The 18,782-nt window shown below is 29.3% G+C and overlaps 1 protein-coding gene across 1 annotated transcript in view; it reads left to right on the top strand.

Moving 5' to 3' along the window:
* Positions 1-18,782, top strand: part of LOC113385292 (doublesex- and mab-3-related transcription factor A2-like) — a 30,713-nt gene that overhangs the window by 9,538 nt on the left and 2,393 nt on the right. The window lies entirely within an intron of this gene.

The raw sequence follows: 18,782 nt of genomic DNA, 5'->3' as shown, positions 1-18,782 counted from the left end.
ACAACGCTTTATATTAGAAGGTATAATATACATTCGACATCTGAAAAAACTCACAAAAAATCTCAAATGATTTATAGATTTATACGACGTCTTTTGTGCAACGCGATCCGGAATAATATTACAGTGTCAGTTCATCAGATTTCAGATGAAAAAAGTGTGAATGAAACTTGCAATTAGATTAAAATAAATCTTTTGAAGATTGTAGGTCGTGTTATTTGCCGTGCTTTTGATATCTGATATGGTAATAATGTATAGTTGAAAAAGTATAAACGTTCTTGTATACATTTTATATACATTTTTATACATTATATACCTAAGACGGTTGCAACTGTCGAAACGAAGAGTTTGATATGGGATCATTGAAATTTGTAAAAGAACATAACAAAATTGGTTTGGGTATAACAGAAGCTACTTTCAGATATTCTCTAGTTTATTTTAATTTTTTTCATAAACGAATACTAAATCCAGTTTCTTAATTTCCTGATGAATTTCATGCATATCGTGTCATTTATTCTTCTGACCGCACACACTAAAATTAACAAAATGAAAACTAAAGTACAAAAAAATTCTGAAAAAGATAATTTGCTAATATAATCCAGAAATGGTTAATAATATACTATTGCCTGATCGATCCCTAGAAGCAATTTTATGGGTATTCCTTTCGCAATCAATGATATGTGGTCTTTTTTCGGAAATTATTAACTTTTTCACTTTTTTGCCCAAATATTATTTAATTACTAATATAAAATATATACCGATAAAATTATATAAACACAGTTAAAAGGTAATACCCTCAGGTAACAAGCTTACATATTATAATCACGTACTAATGCTTCTTATATATTGAAATGCATCTTTATTTTATTTTCATCTTATCTAAAAAAAGATATTTGAGAGCGTCATTTTTGTAACTTTGTTTTTGCTACTATATATTTATAGCTATATTGATTTCATATATCTATTATATGGAAGCATTTATTTGACTCATTGTCATTGATAATCTGGTTCAAGAGTTTGATGCAAATGCATACTGCTATCGTTAAATTATATTATATATGTACCTCATATTAACTAAATTGAAATGTCTATACCAGTGATTTCCAACTTTTTATGGGCCACGGCCCACCAAGTTTTCTAAAAACGTCACGCTCCCCACACAAAATTTTTAACTTCTAAAAGTTGCTCTTTTCTTTAAGAAATGTAAATAATAATATTTAAGAAAAAATCACTTTTAGATTGCTAACAAAACATTACAAGTAAAATTTCTAATTGAATAATAAAAACAAAAATTTCAAATTAATTTGATTACTGATTTTTATTACTGCTGCATAAAGATTTTATATTAGGTTCTAACTTACTGAGCCTTAAATTTAAGTCTCCGCGTTGTGTTATTTTAAGTCCCTTTTTAAATTAATAAATTATACCAATTTCTTGTACATTTGGTTACATTCGAGCATTTAGTTTCAGTTCCTTATAAATCCGTTTTTCAGCTTTGAGTGGAATCACACCAAATCTAGGATAGCAAAGTGGGAAAGCTACGACTTAGTTATCTTGCGACTTTAGTTAAATTTTAGAAGAATTTTTTTTAAATGTTTTGCCATTACTATATTATATTCAAATTACCCAAATTTCTCTCCTGAATTTGTAAATTGCCTCCTGGTGCGCCCCACGTTCGGAATCACTAGTCTATACTGTTCCCAAACTGTTTAGTAAAGATAAATCTGTAATAACTATTTGTCAGCTTTAATTATACCTACGCCAATAGTGAATGAAGAATGAATTCGTAATAAATAATTATTTTAAAATGATTGTTTTAAAATAATTATTTTAAATACCAATGATCGTAATCAGGTTAAACGGCCACTAATGAATTGACATTGTTTTTAGCCACTTATTATCATTGAATTACGAATTCTCAAGAATCAAATTTGATACAGTTTACTGGTAACTTGATTTTTTTTTCACTTTGTTTAATTATTAGCTATTAATAACTTACTCTATGAGAAGTTAATAATACATTTGATGACATATTCTATGACATATCCGATTCACATCTTTATATTTTATTTGCTCAATAATCTCATTATTGATAGAGAATCATGGCATGATATAAAAATTTTAACCGTCTAATTTTTTATTTTTTTTATTTCCATCTAAATTACAACTGCCTGAGAAGGCATTCAGTAATTGTTGTGATTAGTTATTAAATAAGTTTTCAAAATACTACCCATTGGTAGTATTTCAAGTTAGTATAATAAATATAAATATGTGACAATAATTGCAAGCAGATAATAAATATAAATATGTGAGAATAATTACAAGCACTATACTAAATATATAACTATGCTAAGTCTATGCTAAGTCTCTTTTTAACCGTCTAATATTTAAAAAAAAGGAAAACAAACTATTTTCTATCATATAAGGGCACCCGGCGCATTTGTGCCCAAACACCGGAGTCTCATAGGCCAGTCGGTCTTATTCCGTAATCGGAGCAGCGACTTTGGTAATACGATCTTCCTCAACGAATCTCTTTTGCTGTTACACTATTGCGATGCAATAAAAACGTGAAAAACGAACACCCTTGGAATATATATATATATATACAAACTTCAAAAAATACTTGAAAAAAGTCTCATGTATAAAAGTCGAGAAAGAATTCTTGTTCTTTATATCACTAGGTATCTGTTTTATTAGAACGTTCTATGATACGGGTGACGAACGTACGATTTTATTTCAGTCTCGTGAAATAAAACTGAAAAGATTGAAATTAAATTGAGAGAAAAATCATCGAAAAAATTAAGAGGTAGAGAAAAATAAGAAAAATGTCATCAATATAAATTAAAAGTGGAACAACTTAAATCAAGGATAATATCATCAAAATTAAATCGAAAGGTAGAAATTAAATCGAAAAAAATATAATATAAAAATAATCAAAATAAATTAAGAGCAGAACATAAACGTAAAATATCATCCACATAAAATAAGAGTATAAAAACTTTATTCAAGAATTATAAATTATTTCAACAATTTAAATTTGATATAACCAATAAAAAAACTTAAACACTCTTCTAATGCTAAATTTCACATAACCGAACGCTATTGAATATAACAAGCAAAGTTTATTAACGAATTTTGACCCAGAACATATAAACCATATATATATATATATATATATATATATATATGTATATATATATATATATATATATATATATATATATATTAGGTTGTCAAATATCTCCCTTCCGCTTTTTTGCTCTTGGTTTATAATACAAAAAGGCGGAAGGGAGATATTTGACAATATTATATATATATATATATTATATTATATATATATATATATATATATAATTTCGTTTCGTCAATTTATTTTTGTTTTCCAAATCTTATTTCGTTTTCGAAATGTATATACCCTACAAAAACGAAGTATACTTTCAAATCACTAATAAATTAATTTATTGATTTCTGATTGATTAATGGCAAAATGCCACTTACAACTAGTTACATATTTATTAATAAGCTATTTGTGAGATATTCAGAACTTTTAACAAGTTATAAGAATTTAAGAAATATATTTGTTATTTTTTTTCACATGTAATATTCTAATTCATGTTATTTGATTAATTTTCACCCATACAAGGGTTTTACATCTATATTTATAATCTGCACCAATTCCTAACCGATTCTTCCATTGTATAGGGTTTATCATGTAGCCGAGTTCAAAACTAGAACTCAAGTATTTACTCGTGTCGAGTGGTTTACCATCAGTATATCTTATTATATAAATCTGAAATTATGTACCAAGATTTATTACTAATTGATGCTTCACGTTGAATAGAGGTTAAAGCATTGAGGGTGAATACAGAATATCGAAAAGGTATAACCGAAAGGACTAAAAAGTTTACGAGAAATCTCTTATGATGGCAAGATTAATACATCTCAATGGAAAAGACACGCGTCATAAATTCGTAGAGATTTGATATGAACTTCAAAGTATCATCAAATATCTCGATCCGACTTTGATCCGAATGTAAAACATATCATTTAATTATAATTGCACATTTAATACATTTTAGAACGTTTCATATTGCAACTAGTAAGTTTAAGCCTTCGATTTTGAAAAACTGTGAAAATCACTCTTGTTTTATATAAATGAGAAATTTTATTGTAAACTTAGAAATTGAGTCTTAAATGTAATGAATAGAATTAGACTAGAATTAATACAAATATTTATTCAAATTTGAAATTAATTACTATTATTTATATTTTGACACTTGAACAATTGATGATCCAACATATTTTTTTAATCATTCACAAAATAATAATAGCATTGATGGGTTAAAAAATTGGATTTTTCAATATCTACTTGCACATTTCGAAAACGAAATGAAATTTGGAAAACAAAAATAAATAATGTGAGACTATTGCAGATTATTCAATTTTTAATAATTTTTATTACTACACATTATCGAAAAACGAACACATGCCTAATACATACACGGATTATTTTCTAGATGATCAATTCAAATTTTAATTAATTTTATAATTAGATCATTTTTTGTAAGACTATGTTCTTACAAAATGTTTTAGTATGTTCTTAAGACCCCGTATTTGATCAACCATACAAACATTCATTAAAATCATCAAAAATAATTTTTTAATAATCAATTTCGAAAAAACGTCCTGACCAATTCTTCTCAAAAACCAATCAGCGCAGTTTCTAAATAATATCTTTTGAAATATTATTTATTGGTGCAGTAACACTTTATAAAGCTACGCATCAAGATACCTGAAATCATTTATACCTAAGTAAGATACATGCAAATGACAAACTCTTGAAAGTTGTCACTTGAATAGCCTTCGAAAATTACATTTCGCTCACAATAAGGGTAAGTATCACTAAACCCATGTCATGATATACCTACTCGATAATGTTATATTGTATAAATGAAATAATATCTGTGTGTCATATTAAACCACTGTGATTGTACACAAAACACATGGCATATTAAATTTTCGTCATGTTCGTACCCAATATATACCTTTTAAACCCACCTCGCGATTAGGGGTTGATCGAGAGCGATACACAAACAGAATAATACAATAATATAATAACACAATAATAATAAGAGGCTACGTACATTGCCATTGGCGGTGCCAGGACGACCCTTTCAGTAATATGAAACAATCATAAAAACTTGTATAGGTATGCCTCGAGCCTCGATCATATATTGTAATGAATATAAATGTGTTTGTTGGGCTTTCCGATGTATTAGTTGAGTCTGGTTTGCCCTGTGCAAATAGGCCAGGTGGCTGCTGATAATACACATTAGGCTTTTATACGGGTCCATCCCATTTTGGATTATTTAATTTAGAACGCAATGCAAGTTGCTTTATATTATTAGTTTAGACACCGACGCTAAAATGAAGTATGGACAAATATTTCCAAGATTGAATTAAACTAGTGGTGTATGGCATCGTGCCTTAAGGCAAATTGCTGGAACTTCCCGTACCGTAATTAAACATTCGAGGAATATTAAATGTTTTCAAATTGATTATTATAAATTCTGTAACATTGTCGAATATTTATAAGAATTATATAAACTGAATTGCAAAGTTAAAATTATATTCGAACTTTAATCATAATAAAATTAAAATCTGAATTATTTTCGATATACAAAAAAATTGAAACAAAAGCAATTATTTTGTAAAAACAAGTAGAAAGTTCTTTGAATCATTGAAATCAGACGCTTACTTCTCTCAAAAACTGTCATTTTTTGCACATTTAGCTCTGTATTTTCAAAATTGCTGGACCTGTCTTTGCCAAAAACTAATCACCTATTCTCCCAATCATTATAAATTGAATGTTGTTTTAGATCATTCAAATCGGATACTCTGTTCTCTCAAAAACTCGATTTGTATTTTCTGCACTATTTGCTTCGTATCTCCGTAATGGCTGGACCTGGCTTTGCCAAAAACTAATCAGCACATCTCCCTATCAATAGGAATCGAATGTTTTTTAAACCATTCAAATCGGATGATCTGTGTGTCCGAAAACGTGGACGAAAAATTGTATCCATACAAGTTTCAATTTCGATTTTTGGACGATTACGATAACTACCAAATAACTACTAACTACCCTACGGGAAGTTAAACAAAAATTTGATTAATATTTAATTTAAAAAAAATGGCGGTCATAGCTCACGCAGTAACCTGTCCCACTCACACGACAGGGATCTTCGCATCGAATCCTGTCATTGGCATAAAATTTAAAAAATTAGTTAATTTAAAATTGAATAGAATTTGATTTGTTTAGATGAATTTGAATGAAAAATTAGAAGTGAGAAGAAAAGCAAGATTAGAATTTGAGAATATCTGATTTAGAAGAAGAAGAAGAATGAAGACATCAGTTGTGAAGCGCAAAAAAATTTGATAGAATAGGATATAAATAAAACATAGTATAGAATATATATATTTATACATAAAACATAGTGTAAAATATATAAGGATAGTATATAATATACAGTGGTGTTGTGCTAATATTTTTTTTGCCGGAACGCTAAAATTTAAAATCCGGTTAAAAAAATTTGATATATTTCGATAAGAACTCACAAATCTAATATATTGACTTCTTATATAATTAACTCTATTATATACAGCTAGTCTATACATTAAATTGTACAAGTATGAGGGAATCATTGAGTACATAATTTATATTCTTTAATAACATTAATTATATTTATTGTGGTATTATTTGTATTCATTAATACTTACAGGTATTTATTATGATATAAAAGTACTCAAGATTTACTACAATACTTTATAAGACTTAACCTAATAATATGATAAATAGATAACCTATTACCTATCATACTATACTATATTATTGTATATCATATATAGATATCTATTATCTTCTATCATACCGTGAGATACCTATACCTTCATTAACTTATTATATACCTACATACCTTTTACTTCTTATAAATACTACTGTCTAATTTATATATTCACCTATATTATATAGGTTTACCTTACGACCTATGTATTATTGTATACTATTGTATACTATATTATTGTATATCATATATAGATATCTATTATCTATCATACCGTGAGATACCTATACCGTCTTATTACTTATACTTATTACTTAACTTATTATATACCTACATACCTTTTAATTCTTATAAATAATACTGTCTAATTTATATATTCACCTATATTATATAGGTTTACCTTACGGCCTATGTATTTTTTTATTATCTCTACCTATCTATTTCTATCTGTCTATACCGGGATTTGAACCCGAGACCTCCGCGTGGCAGTCGCGCGCCTTAACCACTACCCTATCGGGTATCCCCACCAATAATATAATATGGGACGCACTGTTATTACCGCGGGTCATTTTCTAATTAATTAGATAATTAATACTAAGGTGGCGCGACGACACGCGAAAAAAGTCGGTTGATTGTAGCGTTACGGTGGTGTAGTGGCTAAGGTCGCCGCGTTTCACGCGGCGGACCCGGGTTCGATTCTCGGTAGGGTTAATGTAGTGTGTAAGGGAAATTATAGATAATAGGACCTATAGTAGATATAGGTTAGGTGTATTCGGTATACAATGTAGGGATTTGAGAGTATATGATGAAATATAGCGTATGGTATAGATGTAAGGCGTGTAGTATAGATGTAAGGCGTGTAGTATAGAATGCAACGTATAGGCATACGTAAGGCTATAAAAATACACGAATAAGAACCTATGATGTAGGTGTTAGCGTATAAAAAATGCGAATGAATATAAGATTTAATTTATAAATATTATTTTTTCTATAAGAATTTTTATCTCGGTATTAAATATCTAAAATATCCAAAATACCCGTTAATGCATCGATTACACCTTACTGCTGCCTTTGCCGTTATCACTTCATGGAAAATTAATTACTGCACTTTTAAACGATTGTGTGCATTGTGCGACAATAAACATAAAACTATAAATTTTATTAAATGTTTGAGTAACTTGTGCGAGCTGATTTTCTTAAGATGTTCTTAGTCTCGCAACTTACTGAATTCTAAAATTTCTAAATTTAAAAATAAAACATAAAAATTATTATACCTCTGTCTAGAAGGGATGGCAATTTATAAATATACAGACTAATACATACAGATTTTGGAATTTTTCTATAATCCGTAATATTGAGAAAGTTTGCATTAGACCTAAAAAGGGATGCTTATTTACCTAAGCTATGGAAATATATATGGTAATATTATATGATTTGCACATGCATCCTGTGCTCACTTAAACTAAACAATGATCATAATATATTTAACGAATTTTTAACAGTATTTACAAATTACATTCAAATCACCCAAAGCAGGTGGGTTAAATTCGTGTAATTTTTTAATTTGCCTCTCCCATTTGAATTTAAAAATGGATTTTTCTGTGGGGCGTGTGCCCCACGTTGGGAATTACTAGTCTAGGAAAACAATTTTTCAATCTACTACCAGGTTAATCAATAATTGAGTGATCATCAATTCCACAGCACCTTCATCAGATTTTTAAAAGATCAAAGTTTCTATGAATATGCACAAATCTCAAATTGTAGGCCGAAATTTAGATAATAAGTCTATTGAAATATCAGGGTAACTCTTTTGCTATAAATTGTCAACTAATTTACCAATAAATAAATGTCAATAAAACAATGATTAAAAAAAATTACCAATAAATGTTGGATTGTAAAAATGTACAAGCGATCGAACGGCTTATATTTTTGCCTTAGATGGCAAAAAATTCATCCAATTATTGAAATATTACATTTTTTTGCAGTTCTTATGCTTTTGTATTTATAGAACTGCTTTTTTCGCTACAATCAATTTCCATTATATGAATGTCTTAAATTATTTATTTTATTCGACTAACGCCCGCTATGTCCGAAACAAGTCCAACTTATATCCGAAATAATCGGGCATCAGAGACTTTTCGGTCTTAAAGTAACATATGTGAAATTTGAAATACACTACTGTACTGTAATTAATATTTCAATTCATACACCTCAATTTGTAACTAAATTAAAAACGACTTTGATAAGTGGTGTTGTGCTAATATTTTTTGTCGGAACGCTAAAATTTAAAAACTGGTTTATAAACCGTTTCAAAAACCGGCTCTCATGTTTTTTCCGGTTCCGTTCGAAAAGGAAAGAAACAAAAATTATTACAAAACCCATTGTGTGCACATATATGTATGTTTATTTCAATAATAAGAACATTTAATAAAAATTAGTTGAATAATAATTTATAAAATTTACTTATTAAATCATTTTCTGTATGTAGCGATTTTTTATATTTTTTCTTGCCGGAACGCGTTCCTTCCCAAAAATGATTTGCCGGAACGACGTTCCGGCGCGTTCCGGCTCGACAACACCACTGATAATATATAAGGAGATGGAATAGAATATAAAAATTAAATGTTGTAGGTGGCTCAATGCTCTTCTAAGCACAATAAAAAATAAAGAATATATATTTCGTGAATATTATATATATTTATGCAGAGTAGAGCGGGGTACCAAAATCCAATTTGACTTTCAGTAATTATACTATCTAAACCAAATGAACCATATCAGTATATCACAGCACATAACACGTATCAAACAAACAACTATAGAACTATGTTCAATAAAATTCCTAGTAAAATAGACGCCAGTTCAGTAATTATACTATCTAAACCAAATGAACCATATCAGTATATCACAGCACATAACACGTATCAAACAAACAACTATAGAACTATGTTCAATAAAATTCCTAGTAAAATAGACGCCATCAGTCAGGGGGCAAACAGATCCAATATTTTATGTTTATTTTAAAAGTACTCTACAAAATAACTACATTATTCAACAAATGCAAAATACAAATTTCATGGGCACATTTTTCACAAAGATCACATTATATATAACCTTAATCTGGTATTTCGTCAGAAATATTCACCAGCAGAGTTGAAATAACTATTAATTTAATTTATAACTGTTAAATCTAACTTAAAGTTATTAAAATAATTAAATAACGTATACTTAAAATTATATTTAGAGCTCAAAACCAAAAAAAGCTACCAAAGAAAAAAGAAACTTATGTTTGATGCATGGCCGTTTATCTCCTGATATCGACGTGGTAATAGCCGTTTGCCTTTTACTTTAGAATAGTAACATTAAAAAATTCTATACTTGCTTTTAACAATAGTTATAGACGTTTTTGCCGGCTTTTACAACTATTTGCAGCACCGTTATGAGTAAAATTGTGTATAAAATCTATTTAAATTTAACAATTTTCAAGTAGAGAAGCTTTCACAATAGTTCACGCGTATACAGCATTTTAATAAGAATAAAAAAATATACGTCTATAAAATTGTCAACAAAAATCTTACAAAATAATGGTAAAAAAAACTCAAAGTAAACCAATATTTAAATTCAGTCAGTTTATTTAAATCAATATTAGGTATATGTCAACAAAGAAAACAGTATTTATTTTACTAAATATCGAAATATTTTTTGAAACTGTTGGTCTTTCTAATGTGCCTCAAACTGGTTAAAAGTTTTATTAAACTCAACATTTTAAATAAGAAATATCATATTTGTATTGTGAAGTCATTCTAATAATATTGCCGCGATGTCGTGTGTTTAGCAATATTAGATGACAGAGTAGCAGAATATGGAGATTAAAGCAAACATTAGGCGGCTGATGTGCTTGGCGAAAAGAGTTATGTCGACGGGAACGAATTCATAGACATAAATATTTCGATATAAATGAAGATTAAGAAATTCTTTCTAAACACTATCAAAAAAAATTCTAAAAGCTATCAAATAATATCGCTGAAATAATTTATAATGCGTATATAATAATGGATCAGATAGCTCCAAAAGGATACTGAAGATTTACCTTCAATTAAGTCTATGTACAAATGCGTATACAGTAATATAAATTACTATTAGGAAATACTTGCATTTCCAAAATACTGACATTTTAAGCATTTAATAAATTTGATCTTAAGGTAACATTTTCGTTAAAATATTATATTTGCAAATTTTAATTGGATTGCATAATTAAACTTATCAACCTATGATATTTTAGGAATTCATTTAGACAGATTTTGAAAGTTCTAAAATCCTATACCTGTTTTATTTATTTATATTATATTCATTTTAAAATCCTATACTCCTTGTTAGTAATACACAATGTGATAATTCGGAGATTTAATCAAGTCACTTTTCATATTCCTAATACATGGTCAATACTGGAAATCAATAAATTAACATTTTAAGATGTTATTACTTTATTTTACACGGAAGATAAGTTACATAAAAAAATGTGTAAATCAAAAAATTATGAAACTTTTATGAGATAATCATGTTAAACAAAAATCACTATAAAAAGCCGTTATGTTTTTTTTTAATATGATCAATAACAAACGCATTGAACGAAATAAAAATTAAATATATTTAATGTCGAACACATTTGATAAACTATAAGAATTTTTAATTCAATTATATTATTTATAGATAAAAATTGAAATTAGAAATTATTTTTTTGTGATGATCTTCTAACCACATGCACTTACGCCCAGTGGTGTTGTGCTAATATTTTTTTTGCCGGAACGCTAAAATTTAAAATCCGGTTCATAAACCGGTTCAAAAAATTTGATATATTTCGATAAGAACTCACAAATCTAATATATTGACTTTTTATATAATTAACTCTATTATACACAGCTAGTCTATACATTAAATTGTACAAGTATAAGGGAATCATTGAGTACATAATTTATATTCTTCAATGACATTAATCATATTTATTCTGGTATTATTTGTATTCATTAATACCTACAGGTATTTATTATGATATAAAAGTACCCAAGATTTATTACAATACTTTATAAGACTTAACCTAATAATATGATAGATAACCTATTACCTATCATACTATATTATATTATTGTATATCATCGATAGATATCTATTATCTATCATACCGTGAGATACCTATACCGTCATTAACTTATTATATACCTACAGACCTTTTACTTCTTATAAATACTACTGTCTAATTTATATATTCGCCTATATTATATAGGTTTACCTTACGCCCTATGTATTATCTCTACCTACCTATTGTCTATACCGGGAATTGAACCCGGGACCTCCGCGTGGAAGTCGCGCACCTTAACCATTACCCTATCGGGTACCCCCACCAATAATATAATATGGGACGCACTGTTGTTTCCGCGGGTCATTTTCTAATTAATTAGATAATTAATACTAAGGTGGCGCGACGACACGCGAAAAAAGACGGTTGATTGTAGCGTTACGGTGGTGTAGTGGATAAGGTCGTCGCGTGCCACGCGGCGGACCCGGGTTCGATTCTCGGTAGGGTTAATGTAGCGTGTAAAGGAAATTATAGGTAATAGGATATATAGTAGATATAGGTTAGGTGTATTCGGTATACAATGTAGGGATTTGAGAGTATATAATGAAATATAGCGTATGGTACAGATGTAAGGCGTGTAGTATAGAATGCAACGTATAGGCATACGTAAGGCTATAAAAATACATGAATAGGAACCTATGATGTAGATGTTAGCGTATAAGAAATGCGAATGAATGTAAGATTTTAATTTATAAATATTATTTTTTCTATAAGAAGTTCATACACCTCAATTTGTTACTAAATTAAAAACGACTTTGATAAAACCAGTGGTTTTGTGCTAATACTTTTTTGCCGGAACGCTAAAATTTAAAAACCGGTTCTAAAACCGGTTTTCATGTTTTTCCAGTTCCGTTCGAAAAGGAAAGAAACAAAAATTATTACAAAACCCATTTTGTGCACATATATGTATGTTTATTACTATAATAACATTTAATAAAAATTAGTTGAATAATAACGTATAAAATTTACTTATTAAATCATTTTCTGTATGTAGCGATGTTTTTATATTTTTTCTTGCCGGAACGCGTTCCGGGTCAAAAATGATTTGCCGGAACGACGTTCCGGCGCGTTCCGGCTCGACAACACCACTGCTTACGCCGATGACATAGCTATAATTTCATGCAATTCTGATATTATAACAGCAACTTGTCAGTTACAAAATTATTTATCTAGTCTCGAAAAATGATTTTTAGAATAGAATATCAAAATCAATATCAAAAAATCTCAGTACATAATTGTTTCACTAAAACACCACAACAGTCCACCTATGATGAACAATTCAATAATTCCACTATGCAATTCTATAAAATATTTAGGCATGCACATTGATTCGAAATTGAGATGGAGAACGCACATTGAAAATAAAAAAAAAACAAGTCCAACTGTATAGAATAGAAAAAAATTATTAATTACAATATTGTTATTCGATGAATGTTTGTAGATGAATTTTTTTCAACGGTTTACGAGGTTTCTGCAAATGTAACAATTCATGCAATTAAAATATTTCTCTAAATCGATTTGAAATGCGTCACTGTCTCAGGTGATGTGTTGTTTGCTCGGCCATTAGCCAAAGTCGAATCCACCTGAGAGCTTTGTGTGTGATCTGTTATGTTAGTAAAGTAGCCTGCCCAACTTTACGATAGATAATCTTATGCAGAAAGGAAGGCACGGCTAGTATCGTCAATGATCATTTACTAGACTCAACAATTTCTCTTGTGGGTCTTGTGTACATGTAGGTATAGGTACGCGGATATACACATCAGAAAAACTATGCGAAGCTTTAGAACTGTTATTATTAGAAAGCGATATATTATTGAAAACATTTACAAACAAAGTTCAAATTTTCAGCTAGAATATTAATTAGAGTCTAAATTTTTCAACCAATGAAATTACAAATTTCATGGCCACAGAGATCACACTTTATATAAACTTGATTCGGTATTTCATTGGAATATTTACCAGCAAAGTGGAATAACTATGATAATTTATCTCTTGTAAAATTGTTTTTTTAAACGTAGCTTACTACTCCATTTACTATTTGCTTATTGTTTATATTCTTGCCAGTGTAAAGGTTTATAGTTGGTCCTTTTTATGCCACATGCAAACTTTTATAGAAGCTATATATAAAAACTCAAATATTCAAGAATTTACAAAACGTAAAGATTATTTTTCCCATCAATGTACAAATACTTATATCAAGTAATGACATAAGGATATATAAATATTTATATAATTTTATAAGTAATAGCAAAATTAATTTATAGCATAATTATTATTATATAAGTATCAATGTATTGTATAGAACTGCTACAATTGTATAGATAATTGTAATGGCAAAATGATGTAAATCAGAAGCCAAAATAAATAAATAATAAAAAAAAACTCAAATATAACAACAATACATCTAACAATGAAAATAAATAAAATAAATAATAACTAGTTGGGTGTATGGCATCGTGCCTTAAGGCTTTGCCTTTTTTTTCTCCAAAATCAATTATTTTGTTAAGACAAGCAGAAAGTTCTTTGAATCATTTAAATCGGACGCTTAGTTCTCTCAAAAAACTGCCATTTTTTGCACATTTAGCTCCGTATCTTCGAAATGGGCTTCGAAAGGGCCTGCCTTTGCCAAAATCTAATAAACCCCAATTCTTCCAATCATTACTAATTGAATATTTTTTAGATCATTCAAATCGGATGCTCCGTTCTCTCAAAAACTCGATTTCTAATTTCTGCACTCTTTACTCTTTATCTCTCCGTAACTGCTGGACCTGCCTTTGCCAAAAACTAATCAGCTCATATCCCTATCAATAGGAAACAAATGTTTTTTGAACCATTCAAATCCGCGCCCGAAAACGTGACTGGAAATTTGTATCCATACATACATACACATACACACATCCATTTTTTCTGAGGTATGCCATATTGTTCAGAAACTTTCAAAACGTCGAGAAATGTAAAAAATTTCAATTTCTATTTCCGGCCCATTACAATAACTTACCCTACGGAAAGTTATTAATAATAATTAAGTAAAAATGATGCACGGATAAGTTTTGATTGTCAGTAATGTATTTATTTTTGAATTTAAAAAATTCAATGTAAAATAAAAAGTTATATTCAAAATTGACAAATACTTAAACATTATATTCTGGTATCTAAATAAAAGAGATCAAAGCCAAAAAAACTCTAGCAACGATAAAAGAATTTTTGATATGAATATTGATACATGGCTGAACTAACGTCATAAGAATTAAGGTAATGGATCATTTCACAAATTTCGCCTTTTTATTTAAAATAGTATCGTTAGAAAATTCTATATTTTACGTGTTTTTGAGATAATGGTGGTGACAACGCTCTACCCGCTCAATATATATACTTATTGATTCATTGATTCTAATTTTTGGAGAGTTTGTAATTCTTACGAATGGTTAATAATTAGCTGAAATTAGTTATAAACTGTTACATTAATCTCTAAGTTTGTGATTTCTCTCGCATACATGAGCACAACTTAAGTAACGTAAGCACAATCGAGTGGCCTTGGCCAGAGTAAAACTCCTGCAATTTAGAGAAAATTCATCTTATGCACATTTTATGAAAAAAAAAATTACAAGCTTTACAAAACATTCTACAGGGTGGTCCATCTAGTGTTTGGAATTTGAATTCCCGATTATTTGACTTTAAAAACGTAAAATAATCTCATTGATGTGACTAATATTTAGTTGAAAGTCGCTTAAGGAAAGTTGGGAAATATAAAAACTTATTTCCAAAGTGGTGAGTCTTTTCGGACAAAGCTCATTTCCACCTCGGTGGTTATGTTAATAAGCAAAATTGTCGCATCTGGGGCACAGAAAACCACCATGAAGTTGCGATTTGACGCCATTGGATTATCTTTGGGGAGCGGTGAAAAATAAATGTTATACCAACAATCCAGAAACAATTCAAGACATCAAGACCAAAATTCAAGCTGCTATTGCTGAGATAATGCCCGAAACAATAAAAAAGTACTCAAAAATTGGATGGATTGAATGGGCTACTGCCAAGTCAGCCGGGGTGGTCATTGGAGCGAAATTATTTTTCATAAATAAATGTCATGGATCAACCTATTAAATAAATGTTTAACCATTGAAAAATATTGAGCCGTTTTCATTTTATAGCAAAATTAAATTTCAATTTTTAAATGGGCCAGCCTTCACCTACGCACGCCTAGAATCATTTCACCATAATCTGTTTTAGTGTAGCATCAATAAAAATAAAGCCAGGATTAAAAAAATTCTTACGCCTTTATCGGTTTAAGCAAATATTCGTCAATATCAACCGTCTGACAATATTAAGGGCATACATGACACTTAAGAGTGTATTCGAGTGCGGGGTTAAGCGTTTCATTATTATGTCAACGGTGTCGTGCTGTGGCCTAGGGACGGATATCAGAGCGAAATTCCGCCCCGGATTCTAATCTAATAGACTTTATTAAAAGCGGGACCACGTGTGCGATCTCAGTCAGAGGGTCTCAGAGGAGATGAGGAGCCGAGGTATGCGAAATGACTCGCAAGGATGAATATATTATGTCAAATGTGGCAGCAGACTTCTTCGGAATGTATTTCTTTTCTATTAATAATACTATAATACATTCAACTATATTATATTTATACGAGCAAATGATAGCATATGTGGGGAGTTTTATTTGATTCTGGTTCGTTTTTTACTAATCATATAACTGATATTTGTAATAGAGCACATAAATCTTTAGGTTTGATACTGAGAAATTGTAAACATTTTAATTCAAATAATGCACTTCTTTGCCTGTACTATTCTAATGTACGTTCAAAATTAGAATATGGTTCAATCATTTGGTATCCTCATCAAATCAACAACTCTGATGCAATACAGAAGGTACAGCGAATTTCTGAAATATCTCTATTATAAATATAAAATTTTCCCTGAACGTGGCTTTGACCACAACACTTTACTAAAAGAATTTGGTATTTCTCTTGCCTCACGTCGATTTAACTGTATAATTATGTTCTTATTTAAACATTGCAATAATTCTATAGATTGTCATCTTATTCTTAACCAACTATCCTTTAATGTTCCAAAGCCATTTACGTGTTCACAATTATTTTTCAATTATCCTACTCCTAAATCTAATTCTCTCTTAAATTCGCCTATTTTACTTATGTCCTCTAACTTTAACTTAATTAATAATGAAATAGATATTCACAACACTTCACCTAATCAAATAATCTCAATCTGCACAAGTTAACCTTTTTATTTTCTTTTCAAATATCTAATTATTGTATCTTATTCTGTATATAAATATTATTGTTACATTCTGTATTATATGTAATTTTATGTTAAGTATTTTATGTTAATAACTATATATTGTAATTTTGTATATATTTTAATTGGTATTCATTATGTAAAATAATTGTATTTTTAAGTTCTCTTGGAAGAAATCTGTGGGCAATATATTTAAAAATAAATAAATAAATAAATGATAGAAATCAAGTAGTTGAACAAGATAAAATTGAATTGTAGAAGCGATTGTACAGCTTGGATTATAATAAAAAGTAAAAACTAGTGGTGTATGGCATCATGCCTTAAGGCAAATTGCTGGAACTTCCCGTACCGTAACGAAATGGTCGAGAAATATTAAATGTTTTCAAATAGATTTTTATAAATATTTTAACATGATCTAATATTTATAAGAATTATATAAACTGAAATGCAAAGTTGAAATTATTTGTTTAGACAGAAACAAATTTTTTTTTCCAAAAGCAATTATTTTGTTAAAACAAGCTGAAAGTACTTTGAATCATTCAAATCGGACGCTTAGTTCTCTCAAAAACTGCCATTTTTTGCACATTTAGCTCTATATCTTTGAAATGGATGGAACTGCCTTTGCCAAAAACTATTCACACATTCTCCAAATCATTACAAATTGAATGTTTTTTAGATTATTCAAATCGGATACTCCGTTCTCTCAAAAACTCGCTTTGTATTTTCCGCACTCTTTGCACATCTCCGTAACGGCTGGACCTGCCTTTGCCAAAAACTAATCAGCACGTCTCCCTATCAATAGGAATCGAATGTTTTTTGAACCATTCAAATCGGTTGATCCGTGCGCCCGAAAACGTGGACGAAAAAATGCGGCCATACAAAACACACGCACACAACCATTTTTTCTGAAGTATGCCAAAATGTTCAGAAACTTTCAAAACGTGAAGATATGCAAAAATTGTCATTTTCGATTTTTGACCTATTACTATAACTATCCTACGGGAAGTTAAAAATAAATTTAGCCCTTTGCCCTCGAATTACATTTGGAGATGGATCTCGTACTACCCGGACTTAATTTCTGTCCATAGAGCAACAGGAATAACACTCAAGATTTTGATGTATATACCAGATTTAGCAATTGTTTTATGAACTTCTGATAGATTTTATTTCAAATACACTTCATCTAGTAAAATGTTTTTGTATAAAAATCATGTTTTATAGTTACTGAATGCACATTAGTGCAGTAAACGGAGACGAAAAAAGGGCATAACCTCTGAATTTTTTTACTGTGCTCCGAATTGAATGAAATTTTGGAATTAGGTTCATCTAACCCTCAAGTTCAAAAGTGAAAACAATTCGGGTTGCGCCATCACCCCCCGGGGGGATGACACCCCTTCTCAATTGTGTAATTAAATTTTTTCAAAATAACGGCGGAAATCGATAGAAGAACTAATTATATGAAAAAATGTCTTTTATAGTTTTTCAAAAAAACTAATACTTTTCAAGTTACTGGCCACTAAAGATTCATATATTTTTGG

Source organism: Ctenocephalides felis, unplaced genomic scaffold (assembly GCF_003426905.1).
Source record: "Ctenocephalides felis isolate EL2017-DRISC unplaced genomic scaffold, ASM342690v1 CF-g0.4_SCAFFOLD_00845, whole genome shotgun sequence".
Lineage (NCBI taxonomy): Eukaryota > Metazoa > Arthropoda > Insecta > Siphonaptera > Pulicidae > Ctenocephalides > Ctenocephalides felis.
Note: the sequence above shows the minus strand (reverse complement) of the source record. Positions and strands in the feature narration are given on the sequence as shown.